This window comes from Vicugna pacos, chromosome 27, assembly GCF_048564905.1.
Source record: "Vicugna pacos chromosome 27, VicPac4, whole genome shotgun sequence".
Taxonomy (NCBI): Eukaryota; Metazoa; Chordata; class Mammalia; order Artiodactyla; family Camelidae; genus Vicugna; species Vicugna pacos.
The window spans coordinates 11,751,474-11,775,749 of NC_133013.1; positions in this window are offsets into that span (position 1 = coordinate 11,751,474).

The following is a 24,276-nucleotide window of genomic DNA, read 5'->3' on the forward strand; positions in this document are numbered from 1 at the left end:
GTGGTTAACTGAGAAAAAAGAAAACAGTAAAAATAATGTTTGACAGATTTTTTTTTTTTACCGTCCAAACTGCCCCCCATTTCTTCATCGCCTTTCAAGCTATAGTTTAAAAAGTCCTGAACAGATTTTGAAGTTTACAAAGTGTGAGGGGCAACAGGGGCTTCCTATCTCCACCAATTATTACACATTTTTAATTAACAATCAGAAAAAATGGTAGAAGAAATGTAATCTCAGAATAAAGTTTAAAATTATTAAATATATTTTATTTTTAAATCATTATCCTTACATCTGTCACATTGTTCTACCTGGGGTCTGGGACTCCCTGCAATAAGGAAGCATCCGTTTCGTATTTTCTGAAACAAGAGTGCCATTGAAACACAAAAAAGTATTCAGGTGAATTTGATGGAAATTTCTGATGGTGTTCTATCTTTTTCTTAAAGATGGTGACAATTTTTTTATGAATGATACTTGTTAAACTCATTTATGAATTAATTGATATAATAAATGGATTGTTTATCTCTCATTTCAGTTGATCTGAGATCAAGGTATGACACACAGAGAAATTGTAAACAAGGTCTGCACCAGACTAGAACAGAGTCTCATATAAACACAAATTCAATAGGACGTTAGAAAATGGATTAGAGCACTTTAACACTCACATTTGTTTCTGTTTGGGGTTTTAAAATATTCCTTTTCTGATTATTTAAAAGATTATAAATACTCAAGTGCAGAAATTTTAGAATTTGGAAAGACCATATAAAGAAGATTATATGGTCTTTTTTATAATCTTTTGAGAGCGACGTTGGTTAGCATTATATTTTAATTCCTTATAAATGACACGTACATGTAAAATATTTAAGAATCAGTTTTGCATGAGCGTTGACCGACAGGAAGCACTGTTACATGTAAACAGTTGACCTGGGTGAATCATCCTGTTTTGCTGAATATAATTTCTGTTGTATATATACAAATGTATGTCCGTAAATAATGTAATATTTGTAAATTTGTGTATTCGTTATATGCATATACATAAAATACACAATTTTTTAAATTTATAAATGCTGAATACGATAATTGCCATGTTGATGTTTAGATTATCCTAACTATTATTTATCTCTGGTTAATCTGTGAAAAATAGTTGCTAGGTAAATTAGAAATATAATTTTGATTTTGGGGGGAGGATGGATTTTTAAACTACTTAACAAATACCTTCAAAGTACCTGTGTATTAGCAATGACTATGGAAGTATAAATCATTCTTACTACAACCAAACAGAATCTGAAATATGAACTTTTGCAGGGCAAAATTTTCTTATCACTGACAGGGTTACAGCACAGAATTTTTAATAATTTGCTTGGCGTTTTAAGCTATTTGCACTCTTCAGCAATTAATTCATTTTTTAAGCACCATTCCTCTAGCCGTGAGTTCTAAGAATTCAATATTTTACTCTATTAACATTTCACTTGACTATCCAACCTCATTGTCTGAGAACAAATTGAGCATTTCTAGAATGAATTTAACAAACTTTTTTCTCTAGGAAGCAAACTTGTATTCTGGTTACACTGTGATCTTGTCAGTACTAAATTATTTGGAAGCTTTACAGATTCTCAATGAAGAATTAAGTGCATCTTGAAGCTTGTATATGAAGATATCCTTCCCCAAATAGAGTCATTCACTTGGAAATCCATGAGGGAGGCTTGAAGTATTTTTGAAAAATTCGGGGAAAGAAAAGAAGCTCCATCTTTCTCCTTATAACTCCAAAGAGATAGCATAGTCTTGAACAATCAAAAAGGTTTCAGGTAAGATACATGTAGACTTAGGCTAAGAGTTGCCTCTTTGATATGGAGGTAAGCATGTGTTCACCTTATTCTGAAGGAGGGTTTCTTTGTTTTAACACATTAAACTGTAGCCAACTGTTTGGTTATTGCAAAAGTGCCTGGACCTGAGCAGTCACCGAGGTGAGAACGTCTAATAAAGAATCAACTGAAAATTAGATTTTAGCACAAAGATGCCCTCCATCATGGATGGTAACAGATCACAGAGCGCCTTACAGAATAGCCTCACCTCCCATTTGCAATGAAAGTCCTAGGCCAGGATCACACACTTTTCTACATGTATTCACACCCCAAAAATGCCCTGTGCCGGGGAATTCACTCCATCAGAGGAGAGCGATTTCTCTCCTCATTTGTGTTTGAAACATGAAAACAACATAACAGCTGCATGCTGCATTGAATAAGGAAGACACACATGCATTTAAATCACTTATATCTTACTTTTTTATGATGCAATTGTGAATTATGTTCCTTTTGCATCTGTAATTAGAGGGCAGAACAGATGGCGAAGGCTTCGTTTAAAGTGATGTGTCCATTAAAATAACCTAGGCTGCCAAGTGATTGCTCACTGTAACAGGGTATTCATTCACCATGGCAGGCACTTTGCTGTACTGAAATATGTTGCAAAGGCCCCTGGACTATACATGACGCTTATTATTTTTAAGGGCCTTCCAATAAAAGGGTTCACTGTAGCACAGATAGCTTTGTACCTCATTTATCTTCCGAGCATATGTTTTACTATATTGTTCTAATTAAAAAGTGACCTTGTATATAATGATCAGAACTCAGTGCTGAAAATGATTCATATAGGAGCTGGCGATATGGGAAGACAGTCCAAGCCATATTAAACTGGGCAGTGAGGCAAGGGTTGGGGCAGTGGCTTTGGGGGAGAAAATCTTTTCCCAAGATCATAGTGCAAAGAGTTTAGAAGATTCCGTTCACCTCTGGGACAAGTTAATCTCTTACTGCCTATTATTTGGAGAAGATTTTCAGGGAGAAAAACAAAAACATTGAAAACAAAAGGGTAGGAAATGTCCTCATCAGATTTGGTTCCAAGATGCTCGTATAAAATTTAATTATTTTCCATCAGGCCAAAGCATACCGACTTCTGCGTTGTTCAAAGCTATTAAAAGATGCATTTTGTTCTGCTTTGCTTGATCAAGATATGTTGGAACTTTGGGGCATATCAAATTCTGTCAGCTATAATAATAAGTATTATGCAACTTTCATTTTTATCAGCTTCCGAGGACAAAGAGCTTTCAAATATCACTTCATAGAATGTCTAGAACTTTGCAGAATAGCTATTATAATTTCCTCACTATGAAAGAGAAGTCAGTTTTAGACGGATTATGAGGACAGCCTTACTCTTCCAGCTTGTAAAGGCATTTAAAAGAAAAACATTGAAAACAATAGAAGAAAACATGAACGAGTTTGTTATGTAATTTCTGGAGAAAGAACTAAGTAAAAATTGGTGAAAAAAATCAAAAGCACTTGTTAAAAATTTCACAAACACAATTAAAATGCCAACACTTGACTAGAAAAAAACATTTGCAACGGGTACGAAAGGAAAAATGTTAACCTTGATACGGGAAGAACTCATACAATCAATTAAAAAAAGGACTGAGATTCTTAACAGGCAGACACTACAAAGGTAAAAGCAGATAGTTTATAGGAGGAAACACAAATCACAAATTAAAATGAGAATGTGTTCGGCTTTCTTTGTTCAACTCTTTTAAAATAAATAAGAAAAAATACCATTTTCAACTAGAACATTAGGAACCCTTTCAAAATGTTCATAGTCACTCTGAAGATTCAGAAAGGAGGCCATTGTGGTGAAGAAAACACATGTCAGAGACATATTTTTGAAAACATATTTGAACAATTTGTATCAGGAACATTAAAAAATTGCGTATATTTTATCTATGACTTCTACAAATCAGTACTAAGCAATTGAGCAGAAATGTAGACTAAACTTTGTGTGTTTGAATGTTAAGTATAATGTTATTTATCGAATTAAAACAATCTTTGAAATTCACCTGATTTTCAGCACCTGGGTAATAATTTGATAAATTTTAATATTTTTGCATAATGCTCAAATATATTAGCATTAAAAATAATATCCTTAAGGGAACTATATTCAATATCTTGTAGTAGCCTATAATGAAAAAGAATATGCAAATGAATATATGTATGTATACGTATGACTGAAACATGACGCTGTACACCAGACATTGACACAACATTGTAAACTGACTAGACTTCAATTAAAAAAAAAATCTCTTAAAATTTGGGTTCTCTTTGCATTCAAAGGAGAAATCTTGCATACATAGATATATTCCAAACTTCATTATGAAAACTCATTTGTGGCAAGTTGAATTCTGTCTCTCAGGCAGCCTTCTCTTAAATTTTGGTTAATCAATGGGAGATTCTCATACTTTGGCAGTTTTTCTTCACCAGTTTTTTTGTGAGTAGTTAATGGTCTATAAATACTATTTAAATGCAGCAGGGGAGTTCACTATTTAGAAGAATTCTGTAGGGACCCCTTTCACAGAAGAAAAAGTCTTTGGATAATACAAATATTCACCCCTGAATGATTTTTTATTGACTTTAAAATATCTTTTAAAATCTTTCAGGTGGAGCTTTCAGTCATCGGAAGAATACTTTTATTTCTGAAAAAAAAAATCACTCCCGTTTTATCAAATTAAATGTTTCCCCAACTTCTTTAGTGAACTTTAATTTGGCATTGTTACAAGAGGATGTGCTGTGGACGTGGAGATATTCTGAATGACAGCTCTTGGTTTTCAGAGTCTCTGAAATGATATTTACAAAATCTCATAAAAATTTTTCTAACCTTTTGATGGGCATTACCAACCTGGCGTGAAGCTGAGAGGTGAAACGGTGAAATTAAGCAGTTTTGCTTCGGCCTTGCATTCTCCTGGGAGGAACTTAGACATATCCACAGGCTCAACACTCCTGTGGAAACACAGTGGAAAATCACAGCCACTTCCTTGATGCCAGGAGTAAGGAAACTGAGGTTCCATGCGAAGACTTCCTACCTACTTCAAGATCATCTCCTAATGTCTCAAAATGTCCCAAGTGGACTAAGATTATCATTAACACCAGGTTCAGAAGAAAATCTTGAGGATTAAGGAGATGGTGATACGGAAGTGATTTTCAATCTTGCATGGGGAAATCAAGCACTTATCACACTATATGTGTTTTGACTGCTTTCTTGTCAGACGTCCACCCCGGGCTGTAAAGTTCTCTAAGAGCAGGTACAAAGTAGGGAAGTGGTATAGCTCAGTGGTGGAGCACGTGCTTAGCATATATGAGGTCCTGGGTTCAATCCCCAGTACCTCCATTAAAAATAAATAAACAAATAAACTGTATGACCTCCCCCTAAGAACTAATAAAATAAGTTAATAAAAAAAAAAAAGAGGTACAAAGTGTCATTCCTCTCTTCTACCCGAGGGCTTCTTCCAGGCACTGGCATGGAGTCTTTGCTTTGTAAATATGTATTTTCTCCTCTTTTGCCGGACAGCCACATCAAGGAGCAGTTTCTGAATGGAGTGTTACTATATTTTAAACTCTTTGAAGGATACCCATATATTCCAAGGATCAATAGTTCTGCCAGAGCTTCTGTTATTTTTATTTATCAGCCTCTCTTCCATCATCATTAACTACCTCACATGAGGCCCTGAACAAAATTTAAAAATACTTTACCTGTCCATTAGGATCTTAGAATCTAGTGATTAATCAGTAATAAAGAGAGTGAGTATTGGGCAGTCAAGATTCGGACATTTCACAATGTAAAAATATTCCAGACCTATTCTTTATTGATTCGAAATGGAATCAGGACATAAAAAAAAAAAGAGTCCAGGACTAATGTAAAATAAGGAATAGCTGAATAGACATTAAAATGGGATTGCCAAACATACCAAGGCAAAATGGTTCTTCTGTGTTTTTTTAATAAAAACTCAATTTTAAAATATCAATATTTTATGTTTTAATTTTTGATCTCTGACCAAGCTATTTGTCATTGTTGGACTAGTGTTCTGCAACCACGACTTATATGCTTTTGCCTTGTGAAATGGGTCTTTGGTGATCATTCTTTTTCACTGAGTTCATCTATCTTTCTGGGTTAAGACTTTTCGGTTTTTACTTCCCCAAAGGTTACATCTATAATAATTGTGTTACCCTACCTGCCAGTGGCCATTACTCAATTATTCTAACTCAACTTTATATGGTTTCCAGCCGGAGTAGGTTTCCCATTTCTTCCCGTACACAGATGCTTGCTTAATGAATGCCTGTGGTTTGTTTCCTCTGGCCCAGAAAATTCAGAGGCCATAGATCAGAGGAGAAAATGCTAATTCAAAGGCCGGGCATGATATGATTGGAAGCTTCAACCTGGTAAGATGATTTAGAATTCTATGATATATTTGAGGGATTTCTTGAGCCTATGCAAGTTTCAATTCATTAACTTCAACCCGAGAATCTTCGCAGCTTGAACTATCTGCCCACCTAGGTAAGGTGGGCAGGCGTGTGTGTGTCTGTGTGTGTGTGTGTATGTAGGCTCACTGAGGCTCAGTGAGACTTAGAACATTGCTAATTCTGCTTGTGAGTGAAGGCGATCACTGACATGTTCTCACAGAGGACAGTTTTCAGATTTTGAAGAGACCTGTTGGGATAAACACATTCAAGATAATAGCGTCGGGGCAGAACAAAAGCCACATCATTGCAAAAATGCCTTCAACCTGAAACATTCTGATGGAACTATGCATGAACAATGGACACAAACTACCTAATGTGGTATGTAAAGATAGCAATAACCCTTAATGGCGACTGTAAAATGAAGCATTACGTTAGCCAGCAGAAAGGAAAAGGCAAATTGATTCCCTTTTTGTTTAGATGTAAGTGCTTATCAAGGTTAGTAGGTATTCAAGGTCTGTGACACCAGAATAATTTGTTTTATTATAATAGATGGAAGAGGAGAGCGCTCGGGGCTTTCTGAGTGACTCAGATGGCCAGATACAATTCTACAGCCTGGGCTCTTAATAATCTCATTTCAACACATCTCGTACCCTATCTGAGAGGAGAAGGGAGGTTCAGAACTGAAACCTTTTCAAAAAGTGAGATGACAGAATTAATAGTTATAATGGACCGTAGCTAGTCACATTTTGTTCCTTGGTGGGATTATGGAATTGAAACTTGCATTCTGACTGGAACAGTTTTAGAGTTGCCTATTAGACAAAAGCTTTCCAAGCTCATTATCTCATGTTCCTGGACACCAGCAAGATGTTCCCTGTTGACTCTTTCCAATCACAGGAACTCATTGGACGGCAGAGATTACGATGTATGTGAGTCAGCTTGGCTGAAACACTAACCACGCCCAACCCAACCACCAGGTCTCTGTCTCTCTACTAAATCTAAATTCTCTAGGACCCTTTTATTCTGATCTCATCACTAACAACTTAATCTTTGGATGCTGTCACATAGTGACATCTATTGTTCAATAAAACAATTTTCGCCAATGCCTTAATGTATCTCTACCCAGATGGTAGCTCAGGAAGAGGGAAGGCGAGAGGACAGAAGGAATCAGCCTGATGGGCAAACCTTTTTATTTGAAATAGTGAGCCACAATGTGAGCTAGTGAATCTCTCCCCTGAGTACAAGTTATCTCTAATGACAAGGTTAATTTCTGGAGATCTTGGCAACAGTAAATATGGCTGCCCAGAATTTCCCTTCAGCTGTTGAGTGGAGGCAAAATGCAACTGGTCATTCTTAAACAGATTTATGAAACAGGTAAAGCCAGTTCCATATAAGTGAACTTAAACCCAGAAATGGCTACATCTCTCTAATTCTTAAGTAGGACTTTGGTATTTCAATCTGCCTTCTAGTAAGTTACCGAGTGATCTCTTAATGAAAAAATTGAAACTTTTTTTCCAGTGGGTTGTTGAATGATGGAAGTAACTAGTTAGTTACTACTTGGAGGGACTGGATGAGTGCAGTATCTGGAATATTTTTTGGGGGGGGAATAGATCTAGTGTGTCAAGGGAAAATCATCCAATAGGTTTACACTAAAAGAACGATAAAACATTAAAAATGAAATCAACTGCCATCATAGTTTCTTTGGCAGATCAGCAGAAAATATGAGCTAGCTTATTTGCAAAAGGATATTCGTTGGAAGGATACCCCAAGTCGTCATGGCAGGGCTGAATCCAGTGGCCTCAGAAAGTGTGGAAACATCAATATTGAGGTTCTGGGACCTCAAATCACAGTTGCTCTGGCCCTTCCTTCTTGAGATCTACCACTGGTTAACCCAGTTCCCAGGGATTCTCTGTTATAGTGAAGGAACACACGTAAGTAAGAACTTGCTTGGCCCAACTTGGGCCAGGGTTCTGGTAATGCTGAGTATGGTGGTCAGGGAAGCAGGGTTGTAAAACTCACACACGACCACTGAGGGGCCTTCTGTGGAGTGAGGAGAGGGTCAGAAGAAAGGGAAAAAGTGTGAGTTGGATAGAGAACCCTTGCCCCAAACATGTCAATTAGAATGGTAAGATAAGTCAGGCCCTTGCTTTCTGTAAATGCTGACCTCACTTAAGAGGAAGTGACCTTGAGTCTTGAATACACTCCCAATTCCATAGCATTGTCCTTGAGCCTTCCATAAGCTGCCTTTCTTCCAGGTTTTTAGCCCTATCCCAGACCACATGGTTCAGTTTATGCAAGTGTAAGCAAATTCACACACAGAACAAGGTCAAACATGGAACTTCTTGTAGAACAGTAGCATATCCTCCATGCCACTGCCCTTTGCTTATGCCAAGTTCCTTGACCCTCCCCTCGACCTGGATGTTGGCCTTTAGAGCACTTAGCAGGACTCAAATATCACCTCCTCCAGGAAGACCTCTATGTCTCCAGCATCGATCAGATGCTTGGCTCACTGTGGTCTCGAACATGAAGGATAGATTTCTTCTTCAGCTTTGGATCCAAAGATGAGGAATCCATCTCTGTTTCACCTTTATAGCCTCTCCTGCATCTACACCAAATGTTGGCACAAGAAATGCTGTTGGAAGGAAGGGATGAAGCAAAGTCAATGTGAAAACAGGCTTGAGGACGCCGGAACATCTCTGCCTCTCCGCTGCTTCCCAGAGCAACGTGGCTGTCACCTGGACCTTCTTCTTGCAGCCTATAGGTGGCAATGAGAGGTTTCTCTCTCAAGCTTTTCTCTTCTTCAGGTCTGATGGCAATGACAGATCCTTCAGGAGCATGCTGTGCTTGGAATGAAACCAACACAGCCGCAGTGTTGTACCCACTTCGGTCCCTATCCATCTTGACAGGATTTTTATATGGGGATTTTATGATGAAAGGCTTCATATCGTTATCACACCTTCCCCGAGTCATCCACTCCTGGGGGAATGTTTGTCTACAATTGTAAAACAACAAAAACAAAAACAAAAACAAAAAAACACACACACAAGAACAAGAAAACTTGCCACATATTGCTATTTCTCAATATCAGCAAACTCCATTTTTCCTGTTAACGGCTACACAGACCGAATGCTATTTTGGGGTGTGTAATGTAAATACAATATATACATTTTATATATTTATACATTCACTTTCTCAGATTATACAATCATGTATATAGCAACCTTTCCTGGACATAGAGGAGTAAGTCCCTCTTTATCACACACACACAAACGAAAGGAAAATTTACTGTTTTCACTCTTTTACAGATAACCATCACTTGTATGTCAAAAGTGGGAGGGGGCATAGAATTTTAAATGAGGTAAGATAAGGGCCTTTCTAAATACTGTACATCTTTCATCCTTTTCACCGCATGCATTTTGCTAAATCTGCCCTCAACAATCAAGGGCAGTGGGCTAATTTGCCTAACTTGGAATTAGGGAGAATGTGACTTGATTTTCAACTTCTCTCAGAGTAACAGGGGAAGGGCCATCTGTTAGGATTAACCCAGTGTGTAAATCCCTTTCGACTCATCTTCTCTGACAACGGGGAGTGGAGGAGTAACTGGTTGACCGCGGCATTGTCTGGGTTCACAGTGAGAAATATACTTACCCTCCGAGAAGTCCATCAGTTAATATTAACAAGGAGAAAGAGAAAGAACAACTTGGCAGGAAGCTCTGAATTTCCTCCCCACCCCCCAAACTCGAGTCAAGAGATCATCAAGGAAGGAGTCTGGCTGTAAAGTACACGTCTCTTCCTCTGATGAGAGTGACAACCCGGGGTGACTGGAATCAGAGGGCAGCCTGCCCTCCTTTGGCAAACAAACACCCACTCTGGTAAGTGCCTTTTAATGTGCATCCAGTCTGTGCAGAGGAGAAGGATGCACAGTTGGCAAGTACAGAGCTGTAAGGGGATCGCTTTGACATGCTGATAAAGCTTCTTGGTTTACTTTGGACTTGGCTTTATCATTTACTGAAGGATATTATTAGTGTGGAGATGAGAGCCGTTTTTCTGACTTATCGAACAAAAGCCAGTGAAATGTATATGAACAAAAGGTCTGTTATGGAGAATCCTACCCTGTTTGTTCAGTGACTTTGGGATCCTAATCGGACAACTGAACAGAGATAAGACCTGGAGCAGAGGGAAAAAGAGCCCACCCAGTTTGGGGCCCCTGGGAAGAAAAATGAAAGTCAGTCCTGTTAAAAATGGAAGCTCATCCAACTCTGAGCATGTGTGTCGTTCTCCCTTATTGCAAATATGATATTATAAAAATAGATTTGCTCTTTGGAGCCAGATGGCACGCAATACGTCTGAAGTTAAATCCAGCCTTCTGACAGTGGTCATCGCCAGCAAGGAACCACTTGGACTGTGATGCCAAACTCTTCAGTTTTTTGTGAGTCCTTTTCATCAAGCAAGCACTTCTGATCTAACCTCTTTGAGTGTCAAGAAACATACATGCCCCTTAACGGCAATGTGACCATGGTTTTGGTGGTGGAACTTCAATGTTTGTTTTGTGTGTGTGTTTTGTCTTCCTCATTCTTGTTTGAAAAAAAGTCAAAGAACACATAAATTATAACCTTGGATACTGACCACCAATAACGGGGCTGCACAACATGATTTTACTGCTCATTTTCCAATGATTTCATTGATTGATTGATTATTGATTGACGAGACATCCATTCATTCAGCAAAGTCTTCAATCCCATACAAGCCAGACGGTGGAAGCTCAAGACTGTTGGGTTCATCAAGACACAAATTTTAAAATCCATGTCGTCTTGGAAAACTCTTTACTGTTTTCTCAGCAATAGCTTCTATGGCTTATATTGGAGAGAACCCTCCTACTGGTACTTAAAAACATCATTTACGGAAATGACTTATAAACTGTAAAACACTATGCAAAGGCTTCTTATTCTTATAACTAGAACTATGACTGGAATACTGTATAAGTTAGGTGAATGAGGATCTATTTTATGCTCAGAAATGTGTGAGGAGTTTTGTAGATTAAAAAGGCTAATCTGAGAGGGATTCTCTGCTCAAGAAGGTGGAAGTCTATGAGAAGAAAATAATTTAGTCAAGGAGAAGACACAAATTTAGCCGTAGAGTTTTCTAAAACTTTTCTATAAAGTAATTTATTTGCCAGACAAAGCCATGTACATTGTGATTTTCTGTGACCCTTCATCAGATTTTGCAAATCATTCATGTGCAAAAATACCTCTTATTTTAAGATATGCCTGCTCTAAACATAATAAATTATTCACTTTTATTTAAAAAGCAATATTCTGCTTGTTAAGTAATTTCCTAATTCCATGGCATTTTGGAAACTTCATGATGGACACTGAATCCAGGCTACATTTTTTTTCCCTGTATTTTTCTAGAAACCCGAATGATTTTCAAATAATAGTTCAAATTTTTTTGTTGTTGTTAACAGCAAATATTCAATTGTGAAGACGAATTTTCCAAATGCAGGCTTGTCAAAGAAAAGGGTACTTAAACATTGGTTGGCTATTCTAATTATGTGATTTAAGAAAGTAACTTAACCTTTGGAAATTCAGTTTTCTGATGGGTAAATGGGATAATAATGCCCCTATGTTAAAGATGAAACATAAAAATATATGTAGATCACCTGTAGTAATTAGATGCAGCTTGGGTTTTGATTAAAAAAAAAAAGACCCTGAAAAACGGATCGTTAGTGATTTTCCATCCTCGGTGGCACATTCTACGGTAAAGGGGGCCATATCAGCCTTGAAGATGTGGAAATTTAACAGGTGGGGTGTATACCTGTGCACACAGAAGTGCTGACATGGGTGTGAGTGTGTAAAGCGATTCATTCCACCAGGCAGGAGGGGGCAGGACCTGCTGGAGGATTCTCGAAGGATGTCTTTATCCCGGAGGGATTTTATGAACCAGGAATTGCCACTGCTATTTCAGGGCAGGGAACGCATCCATCAAGCCAGGGTCAGCGGGGTGGCGGTGGTGAGCTCTCGTTTCCCCAAGAGGCCATGAGACTTCCCGGCTCTGAGTAGGTGCTACAGATGGCGCTGCAGGTAAGTGTCAGATGGGGAACCAGCATGCGTCCTTGTCACCTTCCCCTCCCCAGAAGCCACTTCCCTGAGTTGCTCGACGCTGCCAGCCGAGGCTCAGGTGCCTGGCTCTCTGCCCTGCTCCTGGAGTCCTCTTTGACAGGGCAGCTTGTGCACCCCGCCCTGCGATGTCTGAGGAATCACAGGCGACAGAAGCCCTTGGAAGTGCCACCAAACGGGGATTCTCGTCTTGACTCTCATTTACATCTCTCCTCTCTTCTGCTTCCCTTGGAGCTCAAGGGTTGCAAAGTGTCATCCTATGAGATCTTAGGCAGGTGTTGGACCCAAAGCCAGTGGAGCCCTGCGCAGTCACCTAATGTCCCCAGCACAGTCAAGGGAAGATGCACCCGTCTTAGGGGAGTTTGGTTGTACTGATATTGAATTGGAGGAGACACTGAATTGAGAATGTCCAGGTAGTTTAAACAGCACTGACAGAACGAGGGGCAAGGTCAAGTCTACAGGTGTAAAGAGAATCTCTCTGAGGTTCAGAGAGTTCTGAATTACTTCCAATTATTTTTTGGCACAATTGGCCTAATAAAAAATAAGACAAGTTTAGAAACTTTATGGCATATTTAACCCTGTTTACATTTATCAAAATAATACTTTCAGTAAACACAGCCCAACTATCTTTTGTAAAAAAAAAAATGAAGATGAAGTTCCTGAGATAAATGTAAGCATGGAGGGTTAACTAATGGGGCATATGAAGGGTGACCCTTCCTCTCACTGTGCCTGGGACAGTCCGGGTGTAAACCCGTGGTCTCAGCGTAATTATTAATGGCATTCAAAGAGTCTTCCAGTTTGGATGATAAATTGTTTGGTCAACTTAGCAATATGTTTAAACCTCTTTGCTGAATGTCTTCGGTCCATGGTCCCCAAGTGGCTCGATAACTGTGTAAAGTCTGTTTATGGAAATATCAAAATTCTCAGTTGGAGGACTTCTGGGAATAATAGGCTTTGGAAATGAATATGGGAGTCATAGAGGGGATCAGAATTGAGGTGGTGAACGGATGCAAGGTCCTGGACCAGCCTCTTTCTAGGGATGGGTGATGAGATCGCATTCGCCCTACATCTGTTTTGGATTTGGGAGTTTTCCATAGAACAACCCCTTATACCATCTCAGGGGATCCTTTGACCCCACTCTGATGTTGGCAGTACTTGTAATATTATTTCTGGTTTACCTTTGATGGAAAAAAAAATCAGAGGAATGTGAATTAAGCAGGTACTTCAACCATCAGAGGAAGAACAGGGTCCAGACCAAAAGAATCCTTCAGACTTGAATGCAGAGCGTTTCCCTACTGCTGTGCATGAAGGGAACGTTATCCGATGGATGCTTAGTTTGTTCAGGTCATTAATGCTTGGAGAACGTTGTGATCTCCAATGTCCCACGTGACAACTGACCGTCCCAGTGACGCACTTGAACTGCTGGGTCCTGTGGAACCGGGTTTCCGTACAGGTCGTGCCATTTCTTACGGTCCCAGGCAACTCAGCTCTCTGAACCTTTTTTTTCCCCCCCATCACTTGCATCCTGCGGAAGGATGATAATTCCTACTTCAGTGGTCTGGCTGTATCCAAGGAGATTTGTGTAACGTGCCTCAGGCATATTACGCAGGTGGCACCGAACAATCCATTTCTCCTTTAAAGTCTGTGTAAAATACTTACGTTTTTAGTACCTCTTTTAAGTTCGAGTTGCGATTTCTAGGACAGAGACAAGACACTTGAGGGTATTTCACGTTTTTGTGAGTTAAGCCCCATCTAACCTTCGGGACCCAGTTAAATCAGCAGCTGAATTTGCCGGCAGGTAATAATGCCTGGGTCCCATCGCTGCTCCGTATAAACACCGAATCAATCTGAAATTCTCTACCCCTGGAAAGAAATTTAATATTTAAAGGTAATTTGACCTGTACATGGGTATACCATGAATATTTAATGAAACCGATGGCAAATGTATTTATATAGCATTAATCTGAGGATATTTATTTCTTATTCGTTTTCTAGGATATTATTTCCTCAGCAAGTGTGAAGTTGCCCTCTATAAAAATGCTCAGCCCTAAAGGTGAGCTTAAAAACTGGACAGTGAAGCTGTTCTCTTTCCTGTTAAAACGGTGGTCACTGCCAATGCCTTCTTAAAAAAGAAGAGCCATTTTAAGAAGGCAAGTTGTGTCCCATAGACATTATAGCTATAGGGTTATTCCCAAGTACCACTTTTTTGATTCTTCTTTCTATTGTATACGTTTGCAAATACAGACAGCAGAGTCCAACTTTTTTCTGCTTTCCTTTCATATAGATCATTCCGCTTCTTTATAATGTTTCAACTTGCCAATGCTTTAAATTAAACAGATATGCATGATTCAATTTAGTTGATACAATGCCTATTTGAGACATTTTTTAAAAATTTATTTTTTGGATTGGATAGGCTACCCACGTGGAATGAAGATGTTTTTCTCTGATGCAGCTTCAACTTTGGGATTAAAAAAAGGCAAACACGAACAAACAAATAACAACAATTTAAAAAAACTCCACAAGTGTAAGATGCTGTGTCCAGATGCAATTTTTTTTAATGTTTTCATTAAATCAGATGTGGTAGATTTGGGGAGGAAAAAAAACGTAATTTGTGTTCTGGTTATTTTTATAACCAAAAAACCTCAACATATTTGAGAAGAAAAAAATTACAGCAAAGTGGGTGGCAACTCCTTTCTTATCCCCCTGGGTAACTGTGTGCGTTGGAAAAAGCAGTTTTGTCCACAGGTCAAGGGTGCTGGCCAGGACCATGCTTCCAAAGAAGGTCATCCCAGCCGGGTAAGTCAGGACTGCAAATTCTTTCCATGTCTTGATTGTTTCTATTTTATAAATAATCATGTTCTTCCTTAAAATGTCACTTTTGTAAGGAAAACAAAACAATATTTATCATCAGCATACTCTTAACATGTCAGTTAACAACATGCTGTGTTTTGCTATTTCATAGAAGAAAAATTAAACTTAAGATAGAAGCTTCAACCACTTGAACAATTTAAAAGCACAGAATTCCAAAGGAACTTTTTTTCAAAGACTGCATGTTTAAAAGTTGTAGCCCAGAGGAATTGATAATGTTCATGCTAGAAGAAATGCGTGTAGTTAACATGGAAATTTGGTTCCCACGTGACTTCATTATAATCCTTCCCAAGTTCTGCCCTGACTTTCCTTGACCTTCAGGATCCAATGGCTCTTAACCACTATGCTTGGGGATGCATTGCCTGATGTTTAAGTGTTCTAAAACCTCCTGTCTTTGATTTCTGCCTTTTATTTGTTTTTTTTTTAATACATTATGTTGTGACTGCATTATTTGCCATAGTCCATACACTTACAATTCCAGAGATAAAGGGAATATTCATTTTAGATTAAGATGGCAACTGAGTTAAAACATGCCTATCCCAAATTTTGAGGGCTACTTGTAGTTTTAAATTTTGCCCCCAAAGAACACTTGAAAACTATTTCTTTCAAAAATGTTATTCCCGAAGTGAGAAATATTAGCAAGAATTCAAAAAAGATTTGGAAAAAAATTATTTTTAGAAATAATTGTCTGCTTTGTGCTGTACCCAATGACTAACTTAAATACTCTATTAAGCTGAAAAATAAGTAGATATTATCTATGTAACTTCATAGTACATATATAGAAATCTTTTAAAATAGCATTTTCACTTAAATATTAACTTACTTCTTTCAAATTTTAAAAAGATTGTCCAAATTATGGGGATATTATCGGCACATAGAGAATTGCTAAACCAAACTGAGTTATTAAAATGTCTATGGAGTTCTGCTCTAAATTTATTATTCTTTTTGAATATAAGAATTTTAATTGAGAGTTCATAAGAAAAAAGCTTTAAATCTGAACTTAATTGACTTAGACTGTATGGTTTTTTCTGACAAAAATAATTTAAAAATAAATAGAAAGTAAAAATAAAAAAATAGAAAGTAATTGGGCCTTCTAAAAGTACCTTTGCTATTTCCTGCAATGTAGTTTTCTTTTGAGTGATGGTGGAGCTGTTCGGCTGTGTCACTGAACTTGAATAGCAAGAAAAGTGAATGAGTAGATAAATCAGACTTAAAAACAAAGTGTTTTAGCTATTGGCAGATGTCAAGACAACCTGAGACTTACTGATTGCTAAGTGCATACCTGCCATCCTTACCTGTCTCCAGCACAGTTGACAAAACAAGCTAGGCTTGATGTCAAAACAGATGGGGAAGGAAGAAAGCAAGACAGAAACTCGGGCAGAATTAAGAAGTCTTGCTTTTTCATTTCAAGTTTCTTTTCTTTTTTCTTTTTTTTAAATTCTAAATTATCTCCTAAACAAACAGTTATGTGAACCCAAAATAAAGCATTTACTAAACCACAGAAAATTAATCAGAAAGCATTCTGCCCCACTAGATACAACAATTTGGTAGATAAATCCTATTCCCAGTTTTATTATCATTGACACATAATATTATACAAGTTTCAGATGTACAACATAATGATTTGATAAATGAATAATTGCAAAATGATCACTACAGTAAATTTAGTTAACATCCAACTCTCCACATAGTTACAGATTTTTTTCCCTTGTGATGAGAACTTTTAAGATCTACTCCCGTAGCAACTTCCAAGTGTACATGTCAGCATCGTGATCTGTAGTCACCAACTAGACATAATGACATCCTCAGGACTTACAACTGGAAGTTTGATCACCTTCATCCGATTACCCCACCCCCTTCTCCCTGCCTCTGGTAACAACAAATTGGCTCTTCGATTCCATGAGTTTCTGTTTTTGTTTATTTGTTTGTTTTTAGATTTTGCTTAGAAGTGACGTCCTACAGTATTTGTGTTTCTCCACCTGATTTATTTCACTTAGCATGAGCCCCTCAAGGTCCATCCATGTTGTCACAAATGGCAGGATTTCCATATCTATATCTATATCTATATGCATTTGATTAATCAGTTCATTTTTTGGATAGACACAGGTTGTTTCTACGTCTTGACTATTGTAAATAACGCTGCAATAAACCTAGGGTTGCAGATATTTTTGGGGATAGTAATTTTATTTTCTATCCCCAAAGTGAGGTTGTTGGATCATATGGTAGTTCTATTTTTAATTTCTTCTGGAACCTCCACAATGTTTTCCGTAGTGGCTGTGCCAATTTATAGTCTCACCAACAGTGCACAAGGGTTCCCTTTTCTTCACCTCCTTGTAACACTTGTTATCTCTTGTCTTTTTGTTGATAGCTGTGGTAACAGGTCGCATCTCATTGTGGTTTTCATTTGCATTTCCCTGATAACTAGTGAAGCTGAGCACGTTTTTGTGTACCTGTTGTCCATCTGAATATCTTGTTTGGAAAAATGTCTATGCAGGTCCTTTGCCCTCTTTTTATTTGGATTATTATTGTTATTATTTTTTTGCTACTGAGTTGCATGAGTTCTTTGTATATTTTGGATTTTTACAGCTTATCTGATGTGTGGTTTGCAAATATTCTCTCCCATTGTGTAGGTTGCCTTTCCATTTTGTCGATGACTTCTTTTGCTGTGCAGAAGCTTTTTAGCTTGATATAGTCCCACTTGTTTTCTGTTTTATTTTGTTACTTATACTTTATGTGTCAGATCCCAAAAAACCATTGCCAAGATGCGTGTCACAGAGATTTTTCCCTGTATTACTCCTCCGTGGTTCTTCCTTTCTTTTCTTTCTTTTCTTTTCTTTCTTTCTTTCTTTCTTCTTTCTTTCTTTCTTTCTTTCTTTCTTTCTTTCTTTCTTTCTTTCTTTCTTTCTTTCTTTCTTTCTTTCTTTCTTTCTTTCTTTCTTTCTTCTTCTTTCTTTTCTTTCTTTTCTTTCTTTTCTTTCTTTCTTTCTTCTCTTTCTTTTTTCTTTTCTTTCTTTCTTTTCTTCTCTTTCTTTTCTTTCTTTCTTTCTTCTGTTTCTTTTCTTTTTTCTTTTCTTTCTTTCTTTCTTTCTTTCTTTCTTTCTTTCTTTCTTTCTTTCTCTTTCTTTCTTTCTTTCCTTCTTTCTGTCTGTCTTTCTCTCTCTCTTTCTGCCTTCCTTTCTTCCTTTCTCTCTTTTTCTCTCTTTCTTTCTCTTTTTCTTTCTTTCTTTCAACTATTGGGACTCATTATACTTTGGGGTTCCATCATCCTTGGTCTATTTAAGAGCACCATCCTTGGTATTCTCTTTTCTCGTGGTTTTTATGATAATCTATAGGCTATTTATGCTATTTCTATCCAATCCAGACTCACAGACTCAGTCGTACAATAAAGATTTTCTTGTTTTGATGAGTAGTTTATATTCACCTAATCAAGCTAGAAAACTGAGAATCAAGTTAATTTTTCTTGAATCTAAACCCTTCTCTCAGTGCCTATGTCTTACATAGGTTTTTCAGTTTCTAACTTACTTCTTTAAATACTTTCATCATAGAGAAACTGAAATGAACTAATTTAAATACAAATCTATATCTCTCTCCACCTGAAAGTACTAACCACTCCCCATCACTCTTTGGATAAAGTACACATTCCTTCAAAGGATATCCAAGGCCTTTCTGTGATCTGATCCATCCCCACCTCTCCAGTCGCCTCTCTCCATTTCCTGCTTTCTTTATTCATTCAATAATGTTTACGGATGTGGTAATCATATAAACAGGAAACTGTTTCCTATGTGGTACTGTGAGCAGACTGACATGATCACTCCTTCAGGAAGCTTAGACTGTGTTGGTGGAGAGAGGTTTTAAATAAATCAAAGCACCAATAAAATGCAAAAATACGTTATGCAGAAATCTGACCTTGCCTGGGGGGCTAGAGAAGGTTTTGCTGAGCAAATGGTAATGTGGTGTCTAAATGATGGGTAGGCATTATCCAGGAGGCAAAGAAACAGAAAAGGTGCGGGAAGAATTCAAGGCTGGGGCATGGTGTTTGCAAAGACTCTCTTGTGGGAGTGCATTATGTTGAAAAGACTAAAAGGAGACTGGTATGGCTGGACTAGAAGGAGAGGATGTGAAGACATGAGGAGGTAACATAAAGAGATGAATAAGGACCAGACCTCTACTTTGAACTCATGGGCTCTGTTAAGAATTTGGTCCTTTACTCTGAGAACAGCAAGAAGCCATTGACATTTTTTCAGAGCTGTGAAATAGCCTGCCACGAGAATTTTGTGAAGAACTTTCTGGCAAGAGTATGGAGTAAAAACTGGAGAAGGAAATATTGCTCACATTGCTGATGGGAATATAAAACAGTACAGTCAGTGTTGAAGAGTTTGGCAGTTTCTTAAATTTAGCATCTGACCCAGAAATTCCACTCCTAGTTATCTAAACAAGAGAAATGAAAACATATGTCCATACAAAAAACGTGTACGCGTATGCCCATAGTACCATTATTCATAATAACCGAAAGTAGAAACAGTCCAAATGTCTATCAACTGGTGAATGGGTAAACAAAATATGATATATCCATACAATGGAATACGATTTTGCAATTTAAAAAAAGTACTTATGCATGCCCCAACATGGATGGACCTCAAAAACACTATGCTAAGTCAAGGAAACCAGACACAAAATATTACTTATCCCATGATGTCATTTACAGGGAGTGCCCCAGAAAGACAAGCCTATGCAGACAGAACATAGAGGAGTGTTTGCCAGGGGATGGGGGTGGGAATGGAGATTGGTTGTAAATAGACATAAAAGATCTTTGGGTCGATGAGAGTGCTCTAAAATTGGATTATGATGATGGTTGTACAACATGTGGTATTTGCTAAAAAAAAAGATCACTGAATTGTTCACTCTAAAGAAGTGAGTTTTATGATATGCAAATTATCCATCAATAAAGCTGTTGAGTGAATGAATACATAGATAAATAAATTGTGAATGTGCAAAGCCAGTTGTTACTGGGATGGCTTGGGTAAAATGTGACCATGACTAGGACTAGGGCGGTGGTCTACAGGAGGAGAGTGAAGTAGGTTTGAGAAATAATTAAGAGTTATAATCAGCAAAACTTGGGGGAGACTGGACATGGAGAGTTCAGTTTATACACTGTCCTGTAGAAATATCAGACTTTCCTTGAACAATCCATGCCCCCTTCTCAGCTTTTACTTTGTATGTTTAATAGTACTGGGTTCCTCAGGAGCGCCTCTTGCAACATCACCTACCTACTCATCCTACATTGAGTTGCTATAAGAAATCACCATACACCAGGTGACTTAAACAACAAACATTTCTTTCTCACAGTCCTGGAGGCTGGGAAGTCCAGGAATGAGGAGCTGGCATATCCAGTGTGTGGTGACAGTCCTCTTCCTAGTTGCAGATAGCTGGTTCCCTGCTGCATCCTCACAAGGCTGAGAGAGAGGGGTTGAAGAAGCTAGCTGTCCATCCTCTTTTTATAAGGTCCCCATCTCATCATGGGGGGCCCCACCCTTTTGACCTCATCTAAACCTAAGTTACTCCCAAAAGCCCCCTTTCCTAATCACATTAGGAATTGGGGTTACAACATATAAATTTTGTGGAGATGCAAACATTCAGTCCATAACACTGATGTACACTTGATGGTCTTTTAAGACAAAAACCAAATGTACTCCCCCCTTTAAAGCCTTCCCTGACCCACCTCACCTCTACTCTGCCCCTTCAGTACTTTCTGCATGCTTCTATTTAGCATTTGATTGCACATCTCTGTTTACATGTTTATCCCTCTGGCTGGACTACTGTTGTCAAACACTTGATACTTAAGTCTTCACTGCCATTACTGCACCCCTGCCAGACATAACTAATTGATCACAATATCCCTGCTGAGTCAGCACGCCTCTCAAAACTGTGCTGAGGGAGCCTTTTCTAACCAACTGGCACTAATACATCCATAAAATCGATTTGTCATATCTGCTCCTAACTGTGGTGTCCTTGATGACAGGCATATCTTATTTGTCTATCCGTCCCCTGCACCAGAAACACAGAATGCAGACAATAAATGCACACACACCTTTCCACAAAGATGCTTTCAGATATATCAATATGTGGTATGCAAAGCAATTTATTTCTGCCTACCATACCTCTTCATGGCAGTGGCTTCTAATGTGCACCATTAGCGAACACAAAATTCAGCTGAATATCATAATAGTTACTTTCCATTTTTCTTTCTTCTCCATCCTGTGTTTTGTTAAGCATATGCATAGCCCATAGTTTCCATCATAAACTACCAAGCTGCAGTCCATAATGGGGCTTTACACAATGGTCTTTCTATTTTAGACATTACGCCTTTGAGAGCTAAAGCTTTCTAAGTCAGGCATCAAGATAATGATTTAGTTATTTATTCCTTTCAACCAGCTACTTTGGTGACTCATTTTTCTCCCTAACCCCATGCTATTATACACTAATCCATACATTACTTCCCTTCAATGAAGACGACACAGACAGCTTTCTCAGGATGATTTTGCAATATGCACATTAACAAAGACTTTGTGAGCTGGAAGAAAACCAGTTATTCAACCAACTTTAAGAAAACAGCTGAGTGGTAGACCAGCTTAGCAGGGTGTTAAACACCCATTAATAATGGCAGGGTGACAAACTTGAAGGTTTTGATTTCAGTTCAGATAAGCACTCCAAAGTTAGGGCGTGGCTTAGGGAAACTGTGGTCGATTCCACCAGGAGCGTTTAGCTGCGCGAATGTTGGAAGGGAGACAGTTTTCACAGAACTTCATGTAAGAATGATCATGATGTGATCCAGATGAAAATGAGTATAAACGTTAAACTTTGTAGGATTGTCCAGATTTCAAATATTTGTTGCTTTTTTTTTCCCTCTGAGTTTGTTTCTCAGATCATATGTGCTGATTTTTGGTTCAGAAAATATCATCACTATAATCTAAAGCTTTTCTTCCCATTTACAAAATTTAGTCAAACTAATTCCATTCTCAGTAGGGGAAAAAAAAAACACTCTCCTTGTTCAGTTTTCATTGACTTTCACGTCATATCGTGCACACATCTGTCTCCTCCACCATTCTGTCTGTTGTTTGAAAATGAGGACCATGCTGTTTATTTTTATATTCTGTTAATATCTCTGCATTTGAGGTGCTCAACCAGTGTTAATAAGAATTTGTTTTGCAAAAATGAAAATTATTTGCATGCTAATATTAGGATAGTTGCTTCATGGTTTATAGACAATTCCATCTCTTTTCTTTAAATAAATTTTCTTTAAAAAATTTTTTTTGAAGAGTGAGTGATTGATTTATTTAGTTTGTGTGTGTGTGTGTGTGTGTGTGTAGAGAGGGAGGTAATTAGGTTTCTTTATTTCTTTATTTTTAGAGGAGGGACTGGGGACTGAACCCAAGACTTCGTGCATGCTAAGCATGGGCTCTCCTGAGCTATACCCTACCCTCCAATCTCATCACCTTTGAAATGGTTAGGTTTCTCTAGTTTCACAAAAAATCAGTTTGTTTTTCTGATACATGTTGAGCAATGACTATGAGTCAGCATGATGGTCACTTTAGGCAGATTTCCTCAATCATTGCTCACAAGTTTTCCATGAAGTAAGTGCGATTATTATCCCTGCTTTATACATAAGAACACTGCACACAGTTAAATACGATTCCATGATTATGCCAGCCACAAGTTAGTGAAAAAGTCCTGATTCAAAACCAGATCCTGGATTCTGAAGCCATTTCATTGTACTTCTATGAAGAAATCTATTTTCTCCCTGACTCTCCAAGATGAGAAAACAAAAGCTTTGTTTTGTTTTCGTTTGGTTTCTGATGCCTGATTTTTTTCCCAAGAAAAATTAAGTCTTTTGACAGGTTGCTGAGATAAAAATCCCAGTGTTTTCTTTATGTCTTTTCTTCTGTTGATGTCCAAATTCTAGTCCATCAGCAAACCCTGTCATCTCTGCTTTCAAAGTCTGTCGAGAATCTCACCACCTCTCGCCACTTCAACTATTACCACCATGGTCCCAGCCACCAGCAGTTCTCACCGAATTGTTGTAGTACCACTCCTCTTTAACAACTCCACCTGCCATTCCTGCACACCTACAGACAGTTCTCAAAACAGCAGTCAGAGTGTTCTTTTAAAAAAGCAAGTCAGATCACATCACTCATGGCCCTTAATTCCAATGACTTCCCATCTCACTCAGTAAAAAACCAAGTCTCCTTGACAGCTCTGTACAATTTACCACTTCTGTCTACACTCACTCCCTGATTGATGTCATTCCCTCCTACTCTGCCCTGCACTAACTCTGCCTCAGCCATGCCATCTCCTTCCTGTCCCTCCAACTCATGACATGTTCCTGCCTCAGGGCCTTTGCACTTGTCATCTCTTCTGACCAAAGTACTCTTCCCCAGAACAGCCGCATGGCTTTTCCCCTCACTTCCTCCAAGTCTTTGATTAAATCTCCCTCTTTCAGTGAAAATTCCTCTGACTGTGATCTTTACCATCATCTTTATTTTTCCTCATAGCACTTATCATCAAATGTACTGCAGATCTTAATTTGTTACATGTCTGTTTCCACCCAGTAGAATGAGAGCTCTCTGAGGGCAGATTTATGTCTGTTTCTTTTACAGCAGTATCTCTAGGACTTACACCATTGCTTTGTACATAGTAGCCATTAACTAAATATTTGTGGAATCAGCAAGTCTTATATACCAACACATCCAATAATTTTCTGCTTATGCCAGTCACACTAGATGGAGATTATTTTTTAATATTTTGGGATTGTTAATTATAGTCTTAAGTATGCAAAATAACAGAGATAAATTTCCTGTGGTTGATTGGTTTATCATCTGCTGATCTTGGGTAACTGAAATTTTCATGTAACCCATCCACCAGTGAATTTACAAAATTTCTCTTTGTCCATCAATTGCTTTTAACCTTTCAAGCTACAGATTTGAGCTGAATCCAACTCTAGCCTTAGACTCCAATTATGACTTTCTCAGAGTTAG